The sequence below is a fragment of the Phalacrocorax aristotelis genome, chromosome 1 (assembly GCF_949628215.1).
Source record: "Phalacrocorax aristotelis chromosome 1, bGulAri2.1, whole genome shotgun sequence".
Lineage (NCBI taxonomy): Eukaryota > Metazoa > Chordata > Aves > Suliformes > Phalacrocoracidae > Phalacrocorax > Phalacrocorax aristotelis.
In genome coordinates, this window is record NC_134276.1 from 96559481 (window position 1) to 96572972 (window position 13492).

The following is a 13492-nucleotide window of genomic DNA, read 5'->3' on the forward strand; positions in this document are numbered from 1 at the left end:
CCTGTTCATATGAGAAGCGGAGGGAAAAAAGCTCCATTAAAAAGAATAAATGTTTTGTTTTCATGCTATATGAAGGACACTGTTGATATCATCAGTGGTGGATTTATTCTAATTAAGGTACTTCAAATGACATATCTGTGCTGTATTTTTCTTTCATACAGTGCACTAATGAAAACCACTGGTTTAGCTACAGAAGAAACAGAGTCCTGCATGAGCGGAGTAGGTACCTGAAACACCTCAATGGTGTCTCCCAGCGCAGGAGGCAGAGTCAGTGCTGCTGGGTGCATTCGGAGGCCTGGCAAAGAGAACAGGTTGTCAGAAGTAATTCAGTCTCTAATTCCCCTTCGGACCCTGGTGTCTCTGCTGGACCTTTAAACACAGGCTGGCAGCAAGGATGGAGGGGAGGGAGGTGAGGCAATATGGCCAGTCTTTGTCAGTGACACTGCAGAAGAAAGAGAGGCTGGAAATAGAGAGAGTTAGGGAGAGTAAGAGGCAAGGAGGAAGGTTTTAAATGGGCACCAAAATATCCTGACATGGCTGTGCTATACAGGCCTTCATAGGAGCAACTCAGTAGCCATTGCCTTGTGATAGATGCAAAAAGATAGTGCTAAGGGTATAAACAGAAGCAGATAAAGTCTGAAACACCAGAGGCAGCCTGAACTGACCCCTGCCAGCCCAAAGACCAGCCTGGGCTGTAAAGCTCTCCAGAGAAGTACATAAGTTCTTCTACTCCAGACACCACACCGTACCCAGTGACTCCCAGGTCAGCACAGTCCAAGTTAGCTTTCATCGGCCGACATGCCGTCGCAGCCTGCGCTGGGCAGGGAAAGCCAGAGCTGTCGCTGATGTACACGTGGTATACGTGACCGACTCCTCCCGCACCCCCTTCACCCTGCGGGCGCCCATCCTGCTCCACACCTGCAGTTTTGCAACTGCCCACGATGTTTTAAAACAAACAACTCAACTGGCCCATTGAGCAGCTCACAGTTACAATAAAAACCCACACAGAGGTTTCCAAAGAGCGATTATAAATTACACTGGTGTTTTGGTGTTTTCTGCCTTTCTGTTTAGAGTAACTAAGAGCAGTTTATGAGAATCATCTAACTAGCCGTTTTTAGAGACTTCCAAAACATGCAGTTCAGCCAAAAACAAAGCAGAAAAAACACTACCAGTAAGGAATTCCCCAGTTACTAAATAGTAACTAATAAATACAAATACCTACTACAGTAGAAGATGGAGGCAGAGAAAAGAACACAAGAGGCAGACAAGAGAAAACAAACATGAAAGTGTTGTACTGACTTTTTTCTCATTGAGGTAGATATGCATGTGAACATCGCCCCCAAACTCATGTATCTGAAAGCAGAGCTGTCTGAAGCAGAAGTGGACAGGAAGATGTAGCTTTTGATGGCTTCTATGGCAACTGAAATGAAAATTTTGGAGCCAAAGTGAAGTTACCGCTAGCTGCCAGATACAGTCTTTGCAACCGCGAGTGCTCCTAAATAAGGCTGTGGGATATACCCTGACTGCCAGCTGTAATACTGATAAATAGTCGTATCATCCAAAAAGCATGACAGCCTGAAGCACCCATTCAAGATTTTCAAAGTGCTTACGCAAGCATCCTCTCGATGGCCATGCACGGCTACTTGCATGCCCTCCTGAAAGGAAACCCAGCAGGAAAAGCTGGAGTGAGGCTGAGGTGGTCAGGGCCCAGAGCACTACCCTCTCTTGCTCTCATCCTGGCCCCAGTTTTTCACATCTGGGCACAGGGCTCATTTTAACTCTCACACCCATGTATACAATATATGGGCATGTTTTGCTTCAGAGGACATAGTAAAGCTCACGGTACGACCAGGCTTGGAAAAGGCCACTGTAACAATCTGATGTACAGCAAACCTTCTGTAAGTGGTCTTTCATGACTGACAGTGCGTTTTCTGTACCCAGCTCCCATGTTACAGGACGGAGGCACAGAGGGTGATTGCTTGCCCCAGTGCCGCCCCGCAGCCCCAGCCAGCAGCCCCCTGCAGCGATCCCGGTCACCACATCCCCTTGCCTGGACATTTTTTCCCCATGAGCACAAGCTCCGGGATGATTAAGGAAAGGTATTTCTCAGTGGTTTCTCCACTGCTCCTTGTGAAAATCCTACACAGCCAGGGCAATCAGGAAGTGTTTACACTATCTGGCCTTTGTTCTGATGTCTTTAAATACTGACTCCAGAATGATTCTGATTTCCATACCAAACAAACACATTGTGGTTTCTTTACTGGTGAGGCACAGACTGAATTTCCCTGCCTTGGAAGTTGCAAAAGACAGCTCTGGTATCTGCAGCTTCTTTTAAGGGAGCCCCTGGTGTCCTTAATGAAAAATTTATTTAGGGTAAATCGATATTCAGCTTCATTGTCACCCTATATCAGAACAGGCTGCAGGTGAAAGTGAGTTTAGTGGTTACTATTTGTTCCCAGCGACTCCTAATCCCATTTCCCATCGCTGAAATAAGGCGTTAAAAACCAAAATAATCTCCCATTGAAAGGAAGACATTCCAAACAGCTGTATCCTTCAAAGGCTTTGGACTTTTCTTTCCCCTTACCGTCTGCCTAGGTAGCCCTCCGGGACTCACGGTTATGTGGGATGCCAACTGCTCACTATTCATCATGGCCCTATTCTCTAAGGGCCCATCGACTTTCAATAATTTATCACTCGATGTTTTGTGTGTTGCTGCAGAAATAAATCAGAACTGGGAGCACCAGATGCTCCCGCATCCCATCATACTGTGTTAATTTATTAAAAAGGGGTTTTCTCAGCCCAGCCATGGGGTGCAGGAATCTCCTCCACAAGGAGTAGTGAAGATGGGGGTTAAGGTCCACTGAGCCAAGTGCAAAGAGCACAGAGAGAGAGAGACTTCAACATGGAAGCACATGAGCTTGGAAGCCCTCGCAGGGTGAGCAGGCGGTCGGCTTTCCAAGCAGAGCTAGTGGTGACAGCGCTCCAAGAAAAATACATTTAGTCCTTAAGCATGTAGCTTTTGTTCTGGGCTCACAGTCTCTTTTTGTTTCTTGGACTAGGTCTCGCACCCGGATACAGCAAGTAAATATCAAGCCATAAATCACAAATTCGATGCTTGCTTTTCTTTCCTCAAGGTTGTATAATATAATGAAAAAGATCAAGCAAATGGAAAGCTATTTTACGCTGCACATGCAGAGTGCAAAAGGCCCTGGGTCTCTTCCAATGACCCCGCAAGAATGATAGGCCTCCTGCTAACAAGAAGAGCTATTTTTCTGAGGCATCACACAAATCCTCTCATGGATTGAAGAGTTTCTCCTGTTCTTGTTTTCTTTAATGCTCTTGCAATACAGTTAATTTAACATATAATGACCCTTCATTCAAACATATATATTATGGTAGTTTCATCAAATGTGCCTCTGGCAGAACAGGAAACACAAATTTCCTACGTTCCTTCCCAGAGTCCTGAATGCATGTCAACAGCTTTTTGGTACTTATCACCCTTGGTCATTTCTCATCTCCCTTCCAGAGGGGAAGAACTGTGGCTGCTAACACAGAGTCTTGCCTCTGACATTACCACTGGAGCACCAAGTTGACCGCACCTGGAAGATGGGAGGGGGCTGGGACTTCTCCTTGATATTATGGCACCTTCTTCTCGAAGTCCAGCCTTGCCAAGGTTGCACACTCAGTTCCAGCACTCCCTAATGCAGCAGGGCCTCTGGTGCTCTTATAAAATCAGCTTCTAGTTACCTGCAAGGGGAAGAGCCAAACTGAGACTGCATGATTCTTCCTACCCCCCAAAACATTGTTCAGGGTAATTCTGCATCTCTAGGATGGTGCCCACCAAACAGGAATTGCGTAACGGGATAGGATCGTTCCCAGTACTGCTGACACGTTAGCTGCCTGTCTGCTCATCTCTAAGGATGTAAAAATGGGACTTTAGAGGATCACATAACTAACTGAGAGCTAGTTTTTGTGGGGACAGCAAGAAAACACACTTTCTTGACACCAGCTCCTTTGCCAGGTTTCAAGTCTTTGATGCACCTCCATAGGGACTTAGCAACCTTTCTGGGAACGAGCTGGCAGGTGGCTTGTAAGCCTCACTTCTGTCTCTGCTCTCTCCTCTTCCTCAGAAGTTTCCATTTGCATTGACATTTTCCCAAACTTGTAAGCTAGGGAAAGATGTCCAATGCGCATAATTCTAGAGAAAAAGCTAAAGCTTGTCATGTTATGAGAAAGCATAAGCAAGAGCTTGTAATGGGAAGTGTTGGGCAATCCTGTCTTTACTGAAGGCAAAATCCCCTGCTGTGCCTGCCACCAAGATTAATTCCAGATTTCCTTAGGTTCTGTGACATGCACGGGGCCTGTCCCAGCAGCTGCTAAGCACTATCAAGTCTAATGCTCTTTCACATCCCTCAGCCCTAGTATCAAGAGCATTATTCTGAGAAGATTTTTCCTGAAATCTTCATGAGACAACATTGGGAAATCCTGATTAGTCAGTAAGACCATTGTTTATCCTCCTGGTAAAACACAGCTTCTGCTAAACCAGAGCCATTCTCTCCTTGAAGATAAGCAAATGTTAGCAAAATTACTGTAAATTGTGAGATTACTGGTTAAGGTTGCAGCAAAACACAGTTTGCATCTTAACTCTGTTTTCTCTCATTTACAGCCTTCTTCAGATGTCGTCTTTGGCACTGAAAACATTTGTCTCAACTTAAAAGTGAACTTTGGAGTGGGGGAGTCTGAGTAAAACCCCTACAGCTGTTTTTGAATTATCCAGGAAGAAAAAAGAAATGCACATTTCCCAGTATAAACATTATCTTGGTTTTATTTTGGGGTTTTTATTGTTGTTTTGCAGTGGTGTTTTTTTTTTTTAGTTCAGGGAGAACATTCAGTTTATTTGGAGTTAGATTATTTTATTTTATTTAGATGTCAGCACAGCACATCTGTATTTCCTTGTGAGACAGGAACATAAGAACTGCTCTGCAAGGTCAGACCACGGGTTGGTCCAACCCCGTATCCTGCCTCCGAGGGCAGCCAGTAGCAGATGCTCAGAGCAAAGCACAGAGCAAACAGGACTGGTGCCCGGGGGCCCTTCCTGGTGTCCCCGCTGCTTCCTCAGCTGGAGCTGCAGCTGGGCTGTTGCATTTCACAGTTTCCAGCAGCCCAGCCCTCTCTGAATTTGCCTAAATTCCCTTTTGAGCCCCTCTACCCTCTTGGCCTTCGCAGCTTCCTGTGGCAAAGACACAGGCACGAGGCAGCTATGCTGCGTGTGAAATCAATAATTTGCTGCCCTCTTTTTAAACCTGATAATGTCCTTGGAAGACTCTTAGTTCTTACATTATGAGAAACACTGAATAGGCTCCTTCCCTGAATAGGCCCTTTTTCATAAGCTGTTTCATCACTCCTCTCATGCAAGCTTGGTCATATCCCTCCTCATTCTTGTTTTTCTTCTCTCTGTACCTCTGGCTCTCCTGTATCCATTTTAGGGGGGCGGAATCATCGCATGGCTTGGACTTAGGATTCAGGCAACAACTTCCTTTCCTGGTAGTATCTAGTACTTAATTTGCCTTTTTGTTTTCCTCCATTGCTGAGAAGCAGACAATGCCATCAGAGAATTTTCCATCTTTATTCCAAACTTCTTTCTAAACAGCAGCAGCTTGCCGAGAGCCAACTGCTGGATAAGCAGTGGTCATTTTGTTGCTTTCCCTCTATTTCATTACTTTGCACTGGCTTTCTCCTGACATTTTATATCCCAGCCACTCAGCAGAGTGCAATCCTCCTGCAACTCTTTGCTCTTGGCTCTTCTGAAGAGTTCTGCATCATCCGCAAATGTGGTTAACCCACTATTTATCCCCTCTTCCAGATCTCTGATTAATACATTGGAGTATACCACATATGTCTACACTGTTTCCTAGGCTAGAGTAGCTCCGCAAGAGGACTTGGGCCTTTTTCCCTCCACAGCTTGGCTTTCCAATATGCCCAGGGCAAAGCACCATTTTTGGAAAGCTTGATACGCTTTATTGGTGATGCCTTGCTTAGTCACTTACCGACGTGTGCAAAGACTGCCAACAGATTTGCGAAGCCTGACTCCCCCCACAGAAGCAACATTTCTTTCCTTTCACCGTCTCTCTCACACACATGGGATCCACCCATGTGTATCAATTCTCATCTGTGATATAATTTTCAATACCTTGCCTGGTATAGAAGGCCAGGACATTAGTTTGCAGTTCTCGAGTTCATTCTTGAATTATTTCTAGCTATCATTAATATATCTGGAATAAAAGGTTCAAATGTGAGGTTTTTACTATCACTTAGAAGGGCAACAAATATTCCCTGTAGACAAGTTCAGATAAGTGCTAGTTTCCCTGTTAAAAGCGTAACTTCTTCTACAAACTGGGCCAAAGTACACCCACAATTAAAATATTTGGAAAGTTGCCCCTGTTCCTTGAACAGTGTTGATTTAGTTTTTGCACTGCAAAATGCACTGGCAACTTCTTCCCCCATAAACTCCAGTTTTGCATTCACAATTTTGCTCCTATATTCTCTCCTGGGTCAAACATTATACATGGCATCAACTGAACATCCAGAAATTGTCATATAGTTTGGCATCTGCAATTAATGCTGCGATCTGAGTTCACAGTTAAATAGAGCCCTCCTACACTGGGGAATGCACTACCATTATGTTGGCTCTATGATTTCAGCTATATTGGTACTGTGGTCGATGCCCCAAGCCTGCCAGTGCTTAAGAGGCATTTGGACAATGCCCTTAACAACATACTTTAACTTTTGGTCAGCCCTGAAGTGGTCAGGCGGTTGGACGAGCTGGTCATCGTGGGTCCCTTTCAACTGCAACAGTCTGTTCCATTCTCTTCTAAATCAGAGCTTTCCCTGTGCTGGTCCAATTTCCTGGAATAATTGTGCGCATTTTTTGACAGTTTAGCATATTTTCCTTCAGCGTGATTACCCCCAGTTTTACAAAGTAGAAATCCGCATACTTTAAAAATGTAGCCAAATGTATAACATAGGGTAAAAATATGCAAGTCTATATTTGACCCGTCTGCCTCTCATACACCTGAGTGCACGCACGTGCGTGTGCGTGCATAATGCATCATGCAGACGCTAGAGAAGGTAAATGCGTAAAAAAAGGTATGTGTACAGGAATTGTGTTTTATTTCAAAAAACGCTAAATAAACCCCAAAGAGGTAGAAGTTACCTACAGCAGTGAAGGCATCAAGTATTTAATCATGAACATAACTACACATACGAAAGCACTGTCTATGAAATTAATGAAACCTATCAGGTGCTTTAAAAACACGCTCCTCCTGCTTAAATATTTTGCCTACCCAGGAAGGGCTTCAGTGGGTGCCATCACGGTACCACCTAGGTAAACAAATGCAGATTAATGGAGGGAGTGTGGGCACTTTCACCTCTCTCCCTCAAAATTAGCAGCAACGCCGCACTGTGCATTCCCACACGATAATACATCAGGGCTGTGCAGCCTCTGCCTCCACCCTTGAGTCAGCTCAGGGCTGCGTTTGCCTCTGGGTAATGTTAAATTCAGGGCTTGCATTTCAGGACTACTCATCTTCACTTCGCAGCTCTCTCAGCTGCAGTATATCACTCACAGGCCAATACCCTTAACCCAGAGGGGGGTATCCCATGTGGCATACACTAATTTATAAATGAGGATGATATCTGAATGCGTCACATTTCAGTGAAGAAAAACAAAACTTATGGACTCTTTTAAGGCTGTGATAAATTAGAATGTGCACGGTACAAATATTTATCTTGCACCCTTATTAGAAGTATTTCCTTTTCACTGGTTAATTTAATTAAGAGGTGTCCCTTTGGATTAAAACTGTGTAAGATGGATATATTTTTCTCCAAAACATAATTCATTTTGAATGAAGAGGGGAAAACTCATAGCTCCCGAACTTATTAATAATGATCTGAATTAAAATACATTCCTGGCTTTCTTGAATACTTATGTATGTTACAGGATAGCTGGGAGGAGGCAAGAGGGATTATTTTTGTTTTCATGAGAAGGACCTGATCCCAGAAACACTGTCGGATGCGTATGATGAGCAGTTAGTCACAGTGATTTCTTTGGCAGGGGAGAAAGAAACAGAAACAAAAACAACACTGACCCAGCTTTCGTCAAAGCTGGGGGCGGGGATGAGAGAGCTGGTACGGGATCATTCTTCTTCCCTCCCGATGCCCAGGATCCCCTCTCACTCCAAAAAAAGCCTCCTTGTGCTTGGCAGCCCATGGCTGTGAAGGAGAGAGAGAACAGGAGCAGGAGAAGTGGTCAAGCCTGCCGGGAGCGGCTCGTGGCCCCGAGGGGGTCACTATCCTGCATGGCCGTGGGGACTGTGGGGACCTCCCTTGTGTCCTCCTCTCTGTGTGATGCTGTATCTGAGCTGTAGACCCAAAAAGAAAAAAGGAAAGATGAAGCTTGCTGGAGAAGGTGAAATTTAGGGGTTCTCAGGGCCAGGATTTTGCCTCAGGTCTGCCATGCTGATCTTGGATGTGCCACTTCATCTCACTTCTCGGGGCCCCTTCCTTCCCAACCTTTGTCTGATCTACTTCAAGGGCGATATCTCTGGATCTCAAGCCAGGTCCTGCCTCTGTGCAACGAGATGAGGCTCCACGCACAACTTTGCTGACATACAGGCATTACAGGGAGATGATGACAAAACTGCAACTGCTTTTCCAAAATACCTGCTTTGCCTCTGCTTACAGAGCAATTCCTAGAACTGTCCGTTAGAAAATTAGTCCCCAGCTCAGTCCCTACAGAGGGGTGAGTGATTTTGTGCCTAACTATCTCTTCAAGGGAGACTTTAGACATACAGATGGTTGGGAGACACACCTATTTCGAAAGGCCTCTTCTTCCACAAAGGTTGGTGTTTACAACTTCCAGCACTGCCTCTGTGGCACGATGATGAGGGATGATTTTAATGACGTTCCAGGTTGAATAATAGAAGCAGGCTTGCCTTTTCACTTCCTCTTTAGAGGGGAATTTTCTGATCAGTTTCGAGTATTGTGTCAATAATTCCTGCCGTATTTTCTTTCATTACAGAGCCTACCAATACACTGCTAACAGACTCATTTACAAAACAACCAGCATCACTGCCAGAAGAAAAGGCTACTCAAATATAAATACAAAGTCTAGCAAAACATCTCAAGCATAGAAGCTTGAACATGAGTCATTGCTGCAGCTATAATTGAAGGGGTTTCTCGACACATTATTCAAATCCGTGTGGATGCTGCTTTGCTTCCCACCCCCCTCCAGCACCTGCAGAAACCTCTCTGCTGACCCTAAGACCATTGGTGAGATTCACATCAGAGCATTTGGTCAATGCCAGCTCTTACATCAGTGACTGGCACCCCTTCATGGCTCACACGTCCCACTTTTAAAAGAACAATTATGGCCACGCTGTGTGTTGAATGACAAAACTCAAAGGAAAATGAACTTGAAGATGTTTCCCTAGCAACTGCATGCAGCAGTGTTCCCACCAGTCCAACATTACAGCATCACACTTTGAATTGAAAAAAATACAGATTGAAATCTTGGTCACTTAAATGGCAAGTGCAGCCTGGCAGAGACACAGCCTGCCTTGGTCACACCGGCCAGTACCCAACTCGTAATGCTGGCTTTCACCTTATGCGGAAGACCGCTCCGGGTAAGGACAGCAACAGCCATGAACAGAGATTCAGAGAGTGTAGCAGCCTCAGGACCTGGCCCTGAAAATAAAAAAGCTTAATTTCAGTACTCTTAAAAGAAAATAAATGTTGATTATCTCTTTCTCCTTCCATCCCTGATCTTTTTCACAACAACAGTAGTGTGCTTTGAGCATATGCTGTTTAACAAGCCACCTTCAGCCATCTGACACACATTGGCTTTCTTGAAACAAAAGCCATGAGTTCCCAGTGGGCAAAGCAAGGCTTACTCACCTAACTGTAATCATCTTTGTACAGCAAGTCTTTCCAGTCCTTCTTGCCCATCCTTCCTAAAATGACCTGACTCTTGGAAACAACATGCCCTGGTGCAACCCACCCTTTCTTTCCTGGCAGACTCAGAGGTCTGTGTTTTCTCTCCACCCTATTACCCAGAGCAGATACAGTGAGCGATGCAAACAGGGGGAGGGAAGAGGCAACAGTCCCATCATTATCCTAATATCCTATCCTTTGTTTACATTACCACCATTGTTTTAACTGATGTGGTTCAGCCTACAGCATGAGGCCAACTTTCTATGCTGAATCCTGCGTTATTATCTTCCAGAAGGACAGTAACCATTTCCCTCAAGGATGCTATTCTGGTTTGAATATTTAGGCACACAGATGAAAGGCTGCTATGACATCATACTGTAAAATCTATTTGCACTGGTACATTATGTATTAGATGTACTCCTGAGATAAATGCACCATTATACCGCATCACCCCGAGAACGATTTGCACTCACCTGTGCTGGAAACGTCCTGTTCCATAAACTTGGGTTCCACCTTCTGGGCCTGAAAACACTCTGAAAATGCTCCCCAGAGATGACTAATCAATTGCTTTCCTTAGTTGATGCGTGCTCAGCATCACGAACATGGTTTAATTAGCAATATTAAATCCAAATATTGCATCTCGCACTATGATTTATGGTTTACCTCGTGCAATATGAGAAGCCTTCTGCATTGCTGAGGCAGAGGCGCTTCAAATGCCAACAATGGGACATTTTTACAGAAAGAGTGTGAGGGGAGGGAAGCGTTCATCAACATCCGCGCATTAGTTGTGCGGCTCTTCATCCTGGTTGTTGGGTACTAATACTCACACCATTCATTCTTTCTACAGCTCTCCACATGCCATCAGTAGGAAAATCTCAGCCACGGGCTTTGCAGGGCAGGGCTAAACAGTCTTGAAGTTCCTGAAAGCCTCAGCTGATGAAGCAGGAGGAAGACTATGCAACTGCCCTGACCACAAGAAAGGGAGCGTTGCGTCTTACCTATGGAAAGTGGTAGGTTTGATGAGTGGAGCAACCCAGGAGGTAAAAGGACACTCAGAAAGCTGAAACCTCTCCTTGGTGATGAGACAATCCTGCAGTTGCTGGGCCTGCTTTGGGACAACAGCCCCCCATTGCCTCCCGAGCTACACGCAGGGACTTGGGCATCCCATGAGACCCACAGTCACCTGAGACTTCAAATGGCAAGTTTCTTACCTGAGGGAAGGGCCTGCTTTCACTCCCTCTAAATGACCAGGAACCTCTCAGGAGGCTTTGGAACATTTCATAGCTGCATACAATGGAGTCAAAGCCGAGAAGTCCAATTTTCTTCCCTATAATTGATGTAACAGCCCACCCACATACTTAGATTAAGGTGTACTTTAAGATAATGAAAAGTCATTAATTCTCTTCTTACAAGAGTTTCTTATGAAAATGTCTCTGTTACTCCATCGATCCCCTCCGTTGACACAGGATGATAGAGATGTAGTAGATCAAGCAGACAATGTTACAGACATTTTTCTGTGAGGCAGAATCTCAGATCCTGTCCTGCTCATCAACATACTTACATGGCAGGAGGAACGTTATCTCATACCTAGGAATTACTCCTTTTCCCATCCCTGTGCAGTCTTGCTAACATTACTTGCAAAACCTCCCTACTCACAGGTTGGAGCTGGCACTGGAGTCACCATCTGTCTTCCCTGTCTGCACAAGGCTTTGTTCCAGCCTCTCATTTTGCTAGGAGCCAGAGCACGGCTCCTCCTGGCTCTCCATCCCACCAGGTGCCAGGAGCCAGAGCCACTAATGGTGCAGCCAGGAAGGAGGCGGTACGACCTGTCACGAATGGGCAATTTAGATCTCTTAAAGAACCACTGTCAAAGGTATCAGCAAAAGCAGTTTTATTGAAATACAGTGTTGTAAAAGTGCGACTTAACAAAGTTTGATAGCAAGGTTCGCTTTATTACTGTACTGCACAATCATTTGAACAATGATTCAAAACTACCAAGGCAGAGGAAAAGTTACCAAGGCAAAATCAAAGTTACCAAGACACAAATCAAAGTTATGTGTGACATCGGTTGCTTACCAAAGATCTGCCATTAGTGAAAGGTCTCTCTGCCTTGAGGACCAATCTTGGCAGGCATCCCGACACAAGGGGAGATCACCGCCATAGAGCCAGACTGCTTAGCAGGGAGAGCTCAAAGAAGGCTCACTTAGGCTGTCATATTTATGGAATAAACTGGTTGGCTCATAGTCAGGTTACACGCGATGGGAAAGGTATGCATGAGACTCCTTGTACCCACAACTTTCTTTGCTTCTTGATAAATGAGTCTTGGAAAAGCCACCCGCTATTCATGTGTTAATGGCATGATGCGTATTCCAAGCTCACATGCATCAATGCTTACTGTGTCACTCGGCTCTTTTGTGGATTCTCAAAGAACAGACTGGAATTAGGGATGTTCTTGGCCTGGTTACAATTTAGGCCTTTACCTCCTTTGGAGCCTGTACCAAACTACTGCTAGTTCGGTTAAGGAGTCGAGTGCATCTCTCACAGACCCCCATACCTGCATATCTGCAATACTGCATTTTGAGCTGGAATCTGCCAGGATCTGACCCAGTCCTAGGACCTCGCTGCTGCAGCTGAAGCATGTGGACTACCCTGAGATGAGTTGAGGATTTGGTGTGCAAGGGTAGGAAAGCAGCAAAGCAGTTGCCCTTTACCAGGAAGTAAAGCCAAACCCTGTTCCCACAGAAATCAATGGAGAAACTGTTGGGACCTCAGCAGTGACAGTTCAAGTCCTTTGTGATTGTTTTCCTCCTAAAAAGACACTTGCTTCATTAAGATGCTGAGTCTTCCTAATTCGAATATTTTATTTACTTTGGGTCTTGCGTTGTCTTCATTATGTGGGTGCCAACAGGGCATCAAAAGGGGCACCTCGGAACCTGCTGCGAGACCGCGAAGCTTTACCGAGGGAGCGAGGGAGCGTTACATGTGGGGGAGAGCAAGTGGGCAGGCACATTCCCGAGGGGGCGCCTCCCTGTTTGATACCATTGTTATGGAAACTTAAAACTTCAGGATAAACCGGGAAGGCCAGTGAAATGCAAATGGCACGAAGCCCAGGAGAGACCTATTTGCATATTTGCTCACTACTTACCACTCTTCTACAGAACAAAATGTCTGATTTTCTGCCTTTTGTGAAAACGAGCTTTCCTGGGGTCCTAAAGGCCAAATTCCCTCGTAGGCATAAAAGGTCAGGACTCCAGCAGTGTAGAGGTGATCCCAACAGCCACTTGAGATGCTTACTCCGGAAACAAACTCTTACACAAAAGTGGCAAAAACAGAAGACACGATGCAACAGCAAAACAAATGAAAACTGTGTGTTTCGTCCCAGGGTGAGTTACCTACTGGGAGAGGGAGGACAAGAGCAGTGGCTCTGTTGTGGACTTCCAGCTTTTCACATCCATTTGAACCCAGATGGCTGGTGATGACAAAAGCTTCCTGCATTTTTATG

The 13492-nt window shown here is 45.2% G+C and overlaps 1 long non-coding RNA gene across 1 annotated transcript; it reads right to left on the reverse strand.

Moving 5' to 3' along the window:
• Positions 1 to 1177: 1177 nt before the first annotated feature.
• Positions 1178 to 8233, reverse strand: LOC142052127 (uncharacterized). Its single transcript, XR_012658726.1, has 3 exons — positions 8148 to 8233; positions 3600 to 3747; positions 1178 to 1420 (listed from the first exon to the last, which is right to left on the reverse strand). It is a non-coding gene; the product is annotated as an uncharacterized LOC142052127 (long non-coding RNA).
• Between the last annotated feature and the right edge of the window lie 5259 nt (positions 8234 to 13492).